This window comes from Diuraphis noxia, unplaced genomic scaffold (genome assembly GCF_037042655.1).
Source record: "Diuraphis noxia isolate RWA-SAM2 unplaced genomic scaffold, SU_Dnox_SAM2 contig0005, whole genome shotgun sequence".
Classification (NCBI taxonomy): Eukaryota; Metazoa; Arthropoda; class Insecta; order Hemiptera; family Aphididae; genus Diuraphis; species Diuraphis noxia.
The window spans coordinates 17,099,852-17,115,664 of NW_028301715.1; the positions used below are offsets into that span (position 1 = coordinate 17,099,852).

At 28.9% G+C, this 15,813-nt stretch overlaps 1 pseudogene; it reads right to left on the minus strand.

Moving 5' to 3' along the window:
* Nucleotides 1–10,746: 10,746 nt before the first annotated feature.
* Nucleotides 10,747–11,642, minus strand: LOC149054976 (uncharacterized; annotated as a pseudogene).
* Between the last annotated feature and the right edge of the window lie 4,171 nt (nucleotides 11,643–15,813).

Consider the following 15,813-nt stretch of genomic DNA (forward strand, 5'->3'; position numbering starts at 1 on the left):
TTCATCAGTTATTTAGATTGGCATTTTCTTTACATAATTACATTTTCAAAATATTTCGCTTATTTTAATGTCATTTTAAATATTCGTTTTTGTTTATTATTTTTATAAATATCGATAAAATGTTTTTGACAGAGTAAAAATACTTCAAAATTTAATACAAAGTTCCTCATAAGTTTATCTTATAGTGATTCAAAAATTATAAACAGTGGGAAAGTGAATATCGCTCTGCTGTACAGACGTACAGTAGGTAACAAGTGGGTTACTTTTATACGTAATCCATTACGGATGGAATTAAATTTGAATCCATTGCTATTATATCATTTTATACGAAAAACGATTCTGAGCGGAGTTGGTTTATCTGTCTATGATATATATATTTTTTTTTTTTTTTTATTGATCTATTTGTTACAACCCGGCACCTATGATATATTATAGATTACTATAACTTATTAAAATATTTGACTTTCCGGTGGAAATTTTTTTTTTGATAAGGTATACAAACTTATAAGGAACTCCGAGTTAAATTTTCAAATCTTAGATTTAAAAATAAATATTTTTATGAATTTCTAGCTTAAAATAATTTGCGAATTTTCGTGATTTTTACGTATTTTGTCAAAATTCAAACTTTGATTCCTTATAAAAAAAAATTGTGACTATGAATTTATTTTATTTTTCAACTGCTATAGTAACAATATGTTAGGAGCCTTGTATTACATTTTCAAGATTTTCTACCCAAAAAAAAGTTTGTTATCAATATTAATTTAATAAAAAACTAATAATAGTCGAAAATTGCATATGCCTATAAATAGTTCAGCTTAAGTGGACATTTTTTGAAAATTGTATGGTGTATATAAAATACTTATATAAATATTCGATGAAAATTGCATGTATCTATGGTCATTTTTGTTTAAGTTACATCAAAAATCAAAATCGATTTTGTTGAAGTGCCTGTGCGTAAAAATTCCCGTTTTTCCTTAATTTTTAATTTGTTTAACCCGATTATTATTCTCAATATTTTTTTTTTACCCCCCCCCCCCTCCCACCCACCCACACACACAAAGTGCCAACTTGATTCACTTTCTGAAACCCTTTATGGTATAGCATAGAATGACCTCCAGCCATAAGACATATACGTGGGTTAGGTTAGGTTAGGTTAAAACACGCATCATTGTAAAATCAATACATTCATTGCTCCGCTCAGAACCTAAAATACATAGGTAGGTAGACACAAATTTTCTCATTTCACAATAGTTTTTCGTACCTATACAATTATATCTATCATTGGATTCAAATTTAACACTCCATAGTCAATACTATATGATAGTGATCCACACCATTTCGTGATTTTATTATATTTAAAACAATTTACTAATATTTTGTCATTTTGTGTTAAATTATGAAATGGTAGTGTTTTTTAATCTTTTTTTTTTATATATACTTTTACATAATGCATACCATATTAGGTGCCTACTAACTAACTTATATTTCATCCCTATTTATTAATATATTATATTTAGGCAAAAATTAAAAACATAAATATTTATATAACTTGACTTTTTTATAACAAAAATCAGTGGCAGTTATGACTATTCAATTTATAGATTAAATTGTTAGTTTATTGGTGCACTATTTAAAAAAAAAATATCTGTAAGTTCATTCCAATATTACTATGTTATTTAAAATAATTAATAATCAATTTACCTTGTCCCTCTCCATTTTTGATCATCAACGATCAGATAGCAGTATAAAACTTAATTAAAAGTAGACACTTTTATGCACAAAACGTAAAAAAAGCAAAACTAATTTAAAAAAAACATATTAATTAATAAAAATTGTATGATATAAGAACAATCAAATAATTTTTGTCGAGATGGTGCTGTCTGTCACACTGACCATAGACAAATAAACCAGTATTATTCAATACAATTAAAAATAAACTTCATATGTATCGCAAAAATATTAAATACAAAAATATCGCATATCTATTATTAGAATAAAATCCAATAGTGTTTAGTTTAAATAAATACCATTATTTTATTAATAGATGTTTACTGAAACAGTCAATATGTACAAAAATGTAAATCGTATCAAATTAGCAAGATTATACGGCATTCAATAAATACGATATAAAATATAGTAATAAATATTTTATTTACAAGTTATTTTTCTGTGTTCAACTGCAAAGACAAAATAATATGGTAAATATTAGTAGGATGTAAGTGAATAGAATTACATTTATTATTGAGAATATTTTGTACAACTACAATTCCATAGTTTACTTACTTTTTCACAATGGTTAAATAATTTCAAACTTTAATGTAATGAAGTATGAAATTTAGTTTGAAAAATCACATACACTAAGTAAATATTTCCCAAATAAATTACTCGAAAATTCTGAAAGTGGACTCGCAAATTCTCGCAAATTAGAGGCTATCATTTGATACCAATTTCAAAGTTTTAGGACAACATGGGTGGGCTACGTGAACTTGGCCCACCCATCAATATTTCACAAACGGCTTACTCGCAAATTCTGAAAGTGGACTCGCAAATTCTCGCAAATTAGAGGCTTTCGTTTGATACCAATTTCAAAGTTTTAGGACAACATGGGTGGGCCAAGTTCACGGTCAAAAAGTGGGTTTTGTGGGTAAATGGTCGACTCGCAAATTCTGAAAGTGGACTCGCAAATTCTCGCAAATTAGAGGCTATCATTTGATACCAATTTCAAAGTTTTAGGACAACATGGGTGGGCTACGTGAACTTGGCCCACCCATCAATATTTCACAAACGGCTTACTCGCAAATTCTGAAAGTGGACTCGCAAATTCTCGCAAATTAGAGGCTTTCGTTTGATACCAATTTCAAAGTTTTAGGACAACATGGGTGGGCCAAGTTCACGGTCAAAAAGTGGGTTTTGTGGGTAAATGGTCGACTCGCAAATTCTGAAAGTGGACTCGCAAATTCTCGCAAATTAGAGGCTATCATTTGATACCAATTTCAAAGTTTTAGCACGACATGGGTGGGCTACGTGAACTTGGCCCACCCATTTTTATTTTGCTTGCTGCTCATAAACGGCTATCTCGCAAATTCTAAAAGTGAACTCGCAAATTCTCGCAAATAACTCGCAAAATATTGGTGAAGATTTTAAGTCGCTACTCCAAAGTGGGTGGGCCAACTTCACGTACGTAAAGAATATAATTCCGGCCCCTATTTATAACTATTAGGAACATATGATATAGAAAGGCATTCGGCCGGCCCGCGGCCGTATGGGAATGAGCACGGCGCGGCTGGTCACATGTTTGATAACATTATACTGTGTTAAATAATTCGAAATTTTTCTCGAAACTAAAAAAAAATATTAAAAATCGGGAGCTTAATGAAAATAAAATTTTGAAACGTTAATATCTTCATAAAATTAAACTCTATAAAATGGCTATCTTTAATTTTTTTGGAAATGATTAAATAAATAAATATATTTTTTAACTTTTTTACCAAAACATTAAAATCAATTAAAATATGATATACTTGTAGTTCTTATCCCCATGAGTCTTATTACATGACCAGAATTTCGATATCACCATTATTTCGGGAGATATTGCAATGGGTAAATCCTCACGGGACACTCTGTATATGTATTATAAATCTTCTAATTCAGAAGATGTGATGAGTGTAGCATGGATGTATATCGTGATTGCAGATAGCTAGTAAGTCTGTGATACAATTTGAGCTCAAGATAAAAGATCGATGATAAATCTGAATAATTAGGCTAATTATGTATCAATTTTATTGACATTTTGAATATATTCTGCAATTACTTGAACTGTATATAGAGTTATCCAGATTCCTTGTTTTTATTTTTTTTTATTTCTGTGTGATCCATTATAATCCGTAGTTTGTAATGTAATTTATAAATATTGAAATTGTATTGGTTAAATTATTTAATGATATACGTATTAACGCGATATGATGAATTTACCATATTATAATCTGTATCCATTGCAATTTTGACATTTTGAGACATTGTCAGTTATTATAGAAGTATATTACCGATATTATATCATTGATATAACTTTAAATCAATACAGAAATTATGTTGAATGATTTAAATAGGATTGTAGTATGAATAGTATATGACGTGCGCTATTAATCAATCAAATGTTTTGGAAATTTCATTGTGTATTGTAAAATGCATTAGTATACTATAACGTCTAAGTTTCCAGAATCCATGAATAAAATATTAAAAAATTATATTATTCAACAGCCAAAATATCAGTTTATTTGAGATCTTGTATATCATTTTTTTACAAGTTTATTGACAGAACCAAAAATAGTTCTTTTACATTAAAAATTAATGTCAAAAAAGTTTGAATCACATTCAAATGTGTTATTGTTGTTATTATTAGTTAATACATTTATTAGAAATCATGTACGAAAAAGAAAAAGTTTAAACTTAAGACTTTATGAATTTTCAACTAAATTTGCAAATATTGGTCATATTGATGAATTTTGTATAAATTTAAACTAAATTATTATCAATATCTTTTTAAATGCAATAACGTATGACTTAAAATTACCATTGTATTTAATATATATTTTTTTACAGACTCAATTTGTAAGTATATTTTTTAATTATTGTCATATTCCTACATTCTTTTCTTCTGGAAAGCTCAAATGACAACTGATAAACAGTAACCTATTGTAATTCATTTAAGTTCATGATGAACACGAACACTACATTAATCAATTGTTGACTAATTATGGACCCAACCTTATTTTTAAAATTCATTAATTAAAAGTTCACTAAAATTTTATACCTTCTCAACAAACAAAACAATAAATGACGACGGATATTCACAATTTCTTATTTTCTTCATCTCATAAATGCATAACGAAATAACATTCTGTAAAAAAAAAAATTAAATCTGTTTAACAATTAAGCACGTTAAACTGCTCCAGGAGAAAATTAACTTTATACCTGTATTCCCGAACAAGTCCAAAATTACTATTGTACGTGTCAAGGTATTGTTTTGACAAATTTAGATAGGTAGTTTTATTTAAGTAATTGATTTCACTGTACCGTAATATATAGTATGATAAATTAGTTATTAAAATTTGAATACACATTACAGCAATTTGAATGAATATTTTTCTTAAAATCTAGAATTTTTAGATTCTGAACGAAGTGATGAATGTATTGATTTTACAATGATGTGTGTTGTTTTTTTTTGTGTGTCTATGTACAGCATAATTTTTTTTGAAGTGTCGATAAAATATTTTTGGCCACATAAAAATACTTGAAAATTTAATACAAAGTTCCTCATAAGTTATTCTTATAGTAATTAAAAAATTATAAAAATACATATGCACAATTTTTTTTTATTAGCATTTGAAGTTCAATTATTGACTTAATACCTAAAAATTACGGCAATTTTCAAATTATCTTAGATAGAAATTCATAAAAGTTTTTCTTTTTAGATCTAAGATTTAAAACTTTAATACAAGGCGTCTAACATATTTTTACAATAGGAGTTGAAAAATAAAATAAATATATAGTCACAAATTTTTTTTATAAGCATTTAAAATTCAAATTTTGACTAAATACGTAAAAATTACGGCAATGTTCAAATTATCTTAGATAGAAATTCATAAAAGTTTTTCTTTTTGATTCTAAGATTTGAGAATTTAATTCAAGGATCATATTATATTTTTACACTAGCAGTTAAAAAATAAATGAAATGCATAATCACGTTTTTTTTTTACAAGCATTTAATTATTAATTTTTACAACATACGTAAAAATCACAAAAATTCGTAAATTATTTTATCCTAGAAATTCATAAAAAATTTTCCTTTTATATCTAAGATTTGAAAATTTAATACAATGTTCCTAAAATATTTTTACAATATCAGTTGAAAAATAAAAGAAATGCATAGTCACATTTTTTTTTTTACAAGCGTTTAAATTTAAATTTTAACAACATACGTAAAAATCACGAAAATTTGCAAATTATTTTAAGCTAGAAATTCTTAAAAAAATGTCCTTTTTAAATCTAAGATTTGAAAATTTTTAATAATCTATAATATATCCTAGACAGATAAACCGTCTCCGTTCAGAATCGTTTTTCGTATACAATGATACCTATCATTGCATTCAACTTTAACCTACCTTAGTCAGAGGTCCACCCCACCCCCAATGTACAGCAGAGCGATACCCACTTACCCGCTTTTATAATTATGAATAGCAAATTTGCATATTATCTATTTATAAAAAATGTATATACTTAAAGAGTTGTACTTTAAATAGTATTATGATTCTTTTATTGTGGTGGTTGAAAAATACAACCGCAAGAAAATGATCAACACGAAAAAAAAACAATAAAGATTGTACACTTAAAATGAAAGTCGTGTTAGGAGTGTGAGGGCCGTGTGTCGTTCCGTGTCGGACAGAGAACTCACTGTCGACCATCATTATAGAAAAATTTTTAAGTGCGTTTGAATTTTAAATGTTTACGAAATATTTTAACGATAACGATTTATCCTGAAACGATTTAAAATATTTGTAATTATTCAAAAAGTATAAGTCGTAGATACTAGAAAGTTTTAGGTTATTTAGATTGGCATATTCTTTACATGATTTAATTTTTTGAGTTTTTTGAGATATTTATAGATAACTGAAATTTTCAATTTTTCTGAAAAATTTGTTTTAAAGTGTTGATAAAATTTTTTTGACCACAACAAAATACTTGAAATTTAATACAATGTTCCTCATAAGTTATTCTTATAGTGATTAAAAAATTATAAGAATACATAGGCACAATTTTTTTTTCAAGTTCAAATATTGACAAAAATTTGTAAAAACCATGAATATTTGCAGATTATTTTGTAGTTCAAAATTCATAAAATTGTTTGTATTTATATCTTAATTTAAAAAATTCAACACTAAGTTTTTCATAAGTTTTCCTTCAAGTAGCTATAGAGAAATTTTGAAGCGTCATTAATCATTATAGTAAAAATGTTTTGAGCGTTTGAGTTTTAAATTTTTATGATATTGCGTAACGATAACGATTTATCCTCAAACCAAGTATGTGTATATCTATGTATATCTATGATAATATAAGGTATTATGAATTATGGTAACTACATGCAATGTTTTTGAAAAAATTGATTAACCATGCCATATGTAAAATAAGACCTAATTGAAAAATAAAAATTTGTTTCAAATTAGAATATATGACAATATTTAAATGTAATATATCCTTGACTGACAAATCATTTCCGTTCAGAATCGTTTTTCGTATACAATGATACCTATCATTGCATTCAACTTTAACCTACCTTAGTCAGAGGTCCACCCCACCCCCAATGTACAGCAGAGCGATACCCACTTACCCGCTTTTATAATTATGAATAGCAAATTTGCATATTATCTATTTATAAAAAATGTATATACTTAAAGAGTTGTACTTTAAATAAAGATTATTGTTTTCAGCACGTATTGGTACGTATTATCAATATATTTTTGTTACATACTACAAGAACAACCTAAGTTGTTTTCTGTGATAGTACTCGTATCATTTAAAATGTGAAATTCTGATAAGAATTATTATAGTACGATAATCTGTTTGGAAACACTAAAAATAATTCTATTTTTCACATTTAGGGCAAATTGTTATTAGAAAACTACACATAGTTAGTTTAATTGATGATAAAATTAAAAATACTTTTAACAATTATTCAAAGTACTTGAGATAAATGAACAAAAAACAAAGTAAGACATGATTATTTTAGTGGGTATTCAAAGATTTAGAAAAATGGTAAACTCTTTTTTTCATATTTTATTCTCTTTTAATGCAACAATATGTTATAGAATAAAGTCTGTGATACGTACCTACAACTTGAGCTCAAGATAAAAGATCGATGAAAAATCTGAATAATTAGCCTATCGTATCAATTTCATTGACATTTTGAATATATTCTGCAATTACTTGAACTGTTTATAGAGTTATTCAGATTCCTGTTTTGTTTTTTTTATTATTATTATTTCTGTATGATCCATTCTAATACGTAGTTATAATGTAATTTATAAATATTAAAATTAAATTGTTTAAATTATTTAATGATATATTAACACGATATGAGTAGCTTATTATATTAGCTGTAACCATTGCGTTTTTGTGACATTGTCAGTTACCTAGGTATTATAGAAGCATATTACAAATATTATATCATTGTTATTAACTTTAAATCCGTAAAGACATTATGTTGAATGGTGTAAATAGGATTATAGTATGAATAGTATATGACAATATCCATAACCCATATTAATCAATGACATAAAGTTTAAATATCTATGTAACGTTTGCAATTAACATAACTACCTATGCTCGTCGCGATATTTGTATCATTTATTACTCTGATGCATAATGAAATGACATTCTGTAAAAAAAATGTAATTCTGTTTAACAATTAAGCACATTAAATTACTCCAAGAGAATATTAATTTTATATCTTGGATTCTCGAACTAGTCCAAAATTACTACTGTACGTGTCAAGATATCGTATTGAATAATTTAGATAGGTTGTATTATTTAAGTTATTGATTTCACTGTATCATTATAATATAATATGATAGGTAAATTAGTTATTAAAATTAGAATACACATTATAGCAATTTGAATGACTGTTTTTCTTAAAATCTAGAATTTTTTTAGTTATGAATAGCAAATATGCATATTATCTATTTATGAAAAATGGATATACTTAAAGAGTTGTAACTTTGTAAGTTAATTAAACATTATTGTTTTCAGTCGATGATGGTAAGTATTATCAATATATCTTTTGATACATACTACAAGAACAACCTAAGTTATTTTCTGTGAAACGTATAATTTATAATGTAAGATTCTGATAAGAAATAGGATAGTATGATAATCTGTTTGGAAACACTATTATCTATATTATAGAAATAACTTACTATTATCAATATATCTTTTGTTAAATACTACAAGAACAACCTAAGATGTTTTCTGTAAAACGTATCATTTAATTTTCTGAGATACTGATAAGAACTAGGATAATATGATAATCTTCGGACAGCCGCGCAGCCGTCGAGTGCGGTCACATTTTTTTTTCGCTGTCTCGTACAACGATATTATTACTGTTTATCTCGAAACAATTGTCTCAGTCCAAAAACAACAGAAGCGAAATCGTACTCAAAGATAACCCAGTTTCCTCTTCACGCATTCCACAAGGCCCTTCACCGGGAAAAGTGAATATTAATAATCTAAACTGTAATACCTACTAATTCTAAAATACTGTATTTAACCAACTACTAAATTATAGATTGTCGAGACTTAACCAAGGCAACGTCGCTTACGTTGACCTTTGGACTCAGATAACTATGCCTACTAATAACAAACCTTCGGGCGCACGCACCGTGCCGCCTATAAAAATAATTATGAGCAAAGTTGTTAATACGAGTAATATAAACACAGATAACAACCCACAGTCGCAATCAACAAATAATAAACGTTCTCTACCTTCTTCGCCGACGACCCCCTCTAACACTGCTAACTCCTCCGCTACTACTGCTACCAAGAAATCAAGATTCTTTGTCTCTCCAAATCGCTACTCTGTCTTGGCAGATAATGAGACCTAATCCACAAAATCTAACGATAACAATCCAGTTGAAGTTGACATACAAAGTCAGGGGTCCGTGAACTCTACTACACATACACAAAAGAAAGTAGATCTGCCACCACCGATATTCGTTAAAGGCGTAAAAGATTTTTTCGAACTATCTAACAAACTAGCTGTTATCACTGGCCCAGACAGCTTCAGATTTAAGTCAACGTCTTCGCATCTTAAACTCCAGCTTGACACCCCTGATAACTATAAAATAATCAACTTTCTTAAAGACAATGATGCAGAGTAATCATACATACCAATTAAAATCTGATAAAGCTTTCAGAGTAGTGTTATGAAATCTACATCCATTGACTCCCGTTTCTGAAATCTCAACAGCAATTGAAGAAATTGGTCATTCTGTCAGACAAGTCACCAATATTATTCATAATCAAACCAAAATCCCATTGCCACTGTTCTTTGTAGACCTTGAGATTGATGAAAAAAATAGTGATATATTTGATGTCACATCCATACTCTACACAAAAATAAAAGTCGAAGAGCCACACAAACCACGTCAGATTCCTCTGTGTTTAAATTGCCAATCGTATGGTCATACTAAAAGCTATTGCAGCTGTAGTCCACGTTGCGTTAAGTGTGGCGGACATCATCTCTCCGCGGACTGTTCCAAGTCAAGCGAAACTCCTGCCACCTGCGCACTGTGCAATGCCAACCATCCAGCAAACTATAAAGGCTGCACTGTCTATAAAGAACTCAAACAACGACGTCGCCATTCCGTGAGCTCCAAGCATGCCCGTCTACAACATCCACAACAGCCTCAACATCCTCCAGTTGACCAGTCCAACTACCAGCCAGCCAATCAAGCAACCTCTCACACCACTAATAAACCTAGTACTCGATCATACGCTAATGCAACAGGTAACGACACCACTCAAAATAATACTGATAATTCTTCAATCAATGTCGATTTCATGCTACCAAATTCTTGGATGAACTTAAATCAGTAGTTAACCCCTTAATAACCCTTCTGAACACTGTCATCACTAAACTTATTGAATCTAAAAATTATAAATAATTCATACATCTCTAACTCCCTCTTAATCCTACTATGGAATGCTAATGATTTCAGGTGTTAAATGGGATGACAAGTTGTTCCCAATTACAACTTTTTACCTGTTTTTTTTTTTAAATGGCTAAGTAGTGTATTATTAAACCAATCTGTAAAAATATTTGCATCAAACCATCCAGAAGTTGTGGCATTATAGCGGCAGCCTTTGGGTTCATGCTCCGTCCAATTCTCCCAAAGACCTTTAACTTTATACACAACGTATGGAGGAAGAATGTCACCAACAGCATTCCCACATATCATTAAGCTAATGCTGACTTTTGAGGTGTTACATATTCGTTTAGGATACTTTTATCCTCTTTTTACAAAAACTTTTTTTTGCCCAGGGTTATCCGTTAGGTTGGTCTCATCATAATTATATATATTTTGTGGATCAACATCAGAAAGAGTTATTTTTAAATTATTTATATACTCTGTTAAGGTTTCGGCATTTACAGAGGCCCTTGACCTTTTAATATTAGAAGCTAAGCGAACACTTAAGGTTTTGTGACGTTCAATGAAATTATCTGTCCATGTACGACCAGGTAGATAGTTTAAAAAAAAATTAACATGCCTACCATTTCTGTCCAAATATGACTTAATAATAAATTTAAGATCAGTCTTATCAATAGGAAAAACATATTCACTCATAACATGAATGTTTCCAACAAAATTGTTCTCCTCTTGTTCAGTAAATACAGTGGGACGTCCCACAGGTTGTACATGAGGGGCTTTTAATTTGTTAATGATTGTTCGCCGAGAAATTTTGAAGGCTTTTTCAGCTTCTCGTTGAGTCATTTGTTTGGTCGTCACAGCAAGTAAACAACGTTTCAATGTGTGATCTGAATAGTTTTTATAGGGCCTTGAACCCACTGTTCGTTTGTACTTGTTAGGCATGCTAGGTAACATAAAATAAAATAGTAAATAAAAAAAAAATGTTTGGAGCAAAGTTACATGAAATTTTATGATTTTTGGTTTATTTATCAAAATACAGATAAATATTTAAAAATAACAATAAAATTGTAATAAACTATATATGTTTTTGAAGTTGAGAAGGTATGTTACTAATTAAAATACGTTTTACCTGGATATTAAATTTCAATCTTGTAGATTTTGGACAACTTTTCCGTTGCGATTTTTTTGTTGTTGATAACAACTTTTATCACGACATACACTTTGGAGGCAAACTGACAGGTTGATGTTTGAAACGTTTCAAAACATTTGTCATGAAAATAACAACAATATAAAAAAAACTACAATCGCTTATCACAAAATCGTAATGTGCGACGATTGATATCAATATATATTTTTTTTGGAGCAATGTTTAACCTCTGGAGCAAAGTATCCCGCTCCGACGGTATCAGTCTTCTCCCAATACTTTCAAAGTTATTCGAAAAACTGCTATTAAAACATATTGTACCCATTGCCGACACTGTAAACACTTTATCTAACTCTCAATTTGGCTTTCAAAATAGCCACTTCACCATTCATAAAATCCACAGATTAGTAGGCAAAATGTCCTATGCTCTGGAAGAAAAACTCTATTGCACTGGTGCGTTTCTAGATGTCTCTCAGGCTTTTGACCGCGTGTCGCATGCTGGTCTTTTATATAAAATTAAGATTCTTCTCCCTAGTCACTACTATTTAATCCTCAAATCCTATTTAGAAGACCGAAACATCTTAGAGCGAGTAGGTTCCACCTTTATCTGCTCCTACTCTAATTAATGCAGGCGTACCACAAGGTGCAGTCACAGCTACCCTCCTGTTTAATATATATATATCTGATCAACCTTCATCCCTCCATACGCTTGTCAGTGACTTTGCCGACGATAAACCTATCTTAGTCTCTAGTTCTGATCCACAACTAGCCTTTGGCTTTGTTCAAGACCACCTAAACCTTATACAAGCCTGGTACGAGGAATGGGGAGTTAAAATGAACGAATCTAACTCTCGGAATCAACATTGACCGTCGACTTACCCGGCCATTTCACATTAAAAATAAAAGTCGAACACTGAACGTTCGTTTTCATCTTCTTCGGCCATTCCTAACTTCTCAAAATATTAAACTACCTATTAAATTACTGCTGTACAAAATTCTCACGAAGTTCACGTGTTTTTCCCGGCCCACGGGAGGTGGCACATTAAATTTCTCATGATGTGTCCTCGCAGGGTTACCGGGAAATATAACGCGCTTCGCGCAAAGTGTGAGGCACAAGGTGTTCGTGTTGCTTGTTTTTCCTTATTTTTTTTATATTTGGGGCTCAAGTGAGCGATTTGCGACAGCTGAGAAAAATGAGGGGGAAAAAAACCCGCGTCTTGCGACGCCTATAAATCGTGCTTTTACAAGGGGAGGGGACAGAGGGGAAAAAATAATTACGACTTTTGAGCTGCACATGGTTGTTGATTGACGTGGTGTGGGCTCCGCCCCCCTCGGGCCTGTAGTGGTTGGCTTAGCCCATCATTTTTGCTGGTGACCGGGTTGACAACATAGAAAAACAAAATACACGGGACCCAACCGTTAGTTAGGTTAAACAACGTTTGCAATTAACATAACTATGATCGTCGCGATATTAGTATCATTTATTACTCTGATAACTACAATGTACACACTTAAAAAATGAAATTACTAATTGGTCGTCATGATCTAATGACAAAAATCAGCAGCAACAACGATAAGATAACCTTATATTACGGTAAAATGTTATAACCGTATACAGCGTATAATATTATACGGTTCCTCAAAAAGTTGTGATGTTTTCACTATAAAAAAAAAATTTAATTTGTAATAGAAATCGAAGAAAAAATCTATGGTACCGCAGACCATCTATGATTACCCCACCGACAACCGGTTTTGAAACACTGATATACAGTAATTGTAATTCATTTAGATTCATGATTAAACCAAACACTACATTAATCAATTACTGACAAATTAAGGACCCTGCAAACTAATTTTTAAAATTCATAAATTAAAAGATCACTTAAATTGTATACCGTCTCGATAAGCAAAAAAATAAATGACGATGCACGTTCCTAATTTCTTATTTTCTTCATGTCATAAATGCATAACAAAATTACATTCTGTAAAAAAAAATATTCAATTCTGTTTAACAATTAAGCAAATTAAACTACTCCGGGAGAATATTAATTGTATATCTGGATTATCGAACTAGTCCAAAATAACTACTGTACGTGTCAAGATATCGTTTTGACTAAATTAGATAGGTAGTTTTATTTAATTGATTGAATTCACTGTATCGTAATATATAATATGATAAATTAGTATTTACAATTAGAATACACTTTATACTAATTTGAATGACTATTTTTTTTAAAATCTAGGATTTTTATAATTATGAATAGCAAATATGCATATTATCTATATATGAAAAATGGATATACTTAAAGAGTTTTAAGTTATAATACAACATTATTGTTTTCAGCCTTATATAGTACGTATTATCAATATATTTATTGTTACATACTACAAGAACAACCTAAGTTGTTTACTGTGATACGTAACATTTAAAATGTGATATTCTGATAAGAACTAGTATAGTATGATAATCTGTTTGAAATAATTCTATTTTTTACATTTAGGGCAATTTGTCATTAAAAAATTACACGTAGTTAGTTCAATTGATGATAAAATTAAAAAAAATTTTTTAACAATTATTCAAAGTACTTGAGATAAATTAACAAAAAACAAAGTAAGACATGATTATTTTGGTAGGTATTCAAAGATTTAGAAAAATGGTAAACATAGTTTTTCATGTTTTATTCAATTTTAATGCAACAATACGTTATTGAATAAAGTCTGTGATACGTACAACTTGAGCTCAAGATAAAAGATCGATGATAAATCTGAATAATTAACCTAATGTATCAATTTTATTGACATTTCAAATATATTCTGATATTACTTGAACTGTTTATAGAGTTATTCAGATTCCTGGTTTTTAATTTTTTTATTTCTGTGTGATCCATTATAATGCGTAGTTAGTAATGTAATTTATAAATATTGAAATTGAATTGGTAAAATTATTTAATGATATATTAACAAGGTATGAGCCTTGGATATATTTCTATATCAAATTTTTTTAGTTGGTCTATAGGGGATAATAAAATAAACCTTTTGTAACTTATATGTTGTCAAAATTTAAATTTAAATGCTTATAAAAACAACAAATGTGACTATGTATTTCATTTAATTTTCAATTGCTATTGTAAAAATTTTTTAGGTTAGGTTGAAAATACGAGTAAATAATGTAAGACGATTTCTCGGAGTTAAAAAAATTGTATATTTTTTTCAAGTTAATTGTCAGAACCAAAAGTATTTCTTTTTATTGTCAACAAAGTTCAAATGTTTTATTGTCATTATTATTAGTTATTACATTTATTAGATATCATGTATGAAAAAACAAAATGTTTAAACTTATAACTATGCAATAACTTATGACTTAATATATCATATCCGTTATCCATATTAAATTATAAAATATTTTAATATATGGATAAATATTATTATTTTTGTTTAAATTATAATTTTAAAATCCTATTTTGTTGGTCTATTGGGAATTATAAAATAAAATTGTTCAAAAGCTATAAATTATGAACAAGTGTGACCATTAGTATCATATATTATCGTAACATTAAAGTACGTGTAGTTTATGAAGTATTTTTTTAAATACAGAAAGTTATTCTTCTAAAATCTCAGCATTCAGAATTAAATTTTTTGTAGCTATAATTTTTAATATTTCCATAATAAAATACAAAATAAAGTTACATCAATTTTTGATTTACTGAAGTAAAAATTCGAAGCACTTTTACTGCCCCAAAACGTAATGGCAGACACAAAAAAAAACAAAAACACACATCATTATAAAATCAACACCTTCCTCGCTCCGCTTAAAATCTTGTAACGTTACAGAAATGCTTATAAAAAAAAACAATCTGACTAAGTATTTTTTAAGTACAGAAAGTTATTCTTCTAAAACCTTAGCATTCAGAATTAAATTTTTTGTAGCTATAATTTTTAATATTTCCATAATAAAATTCAAAATAAAGT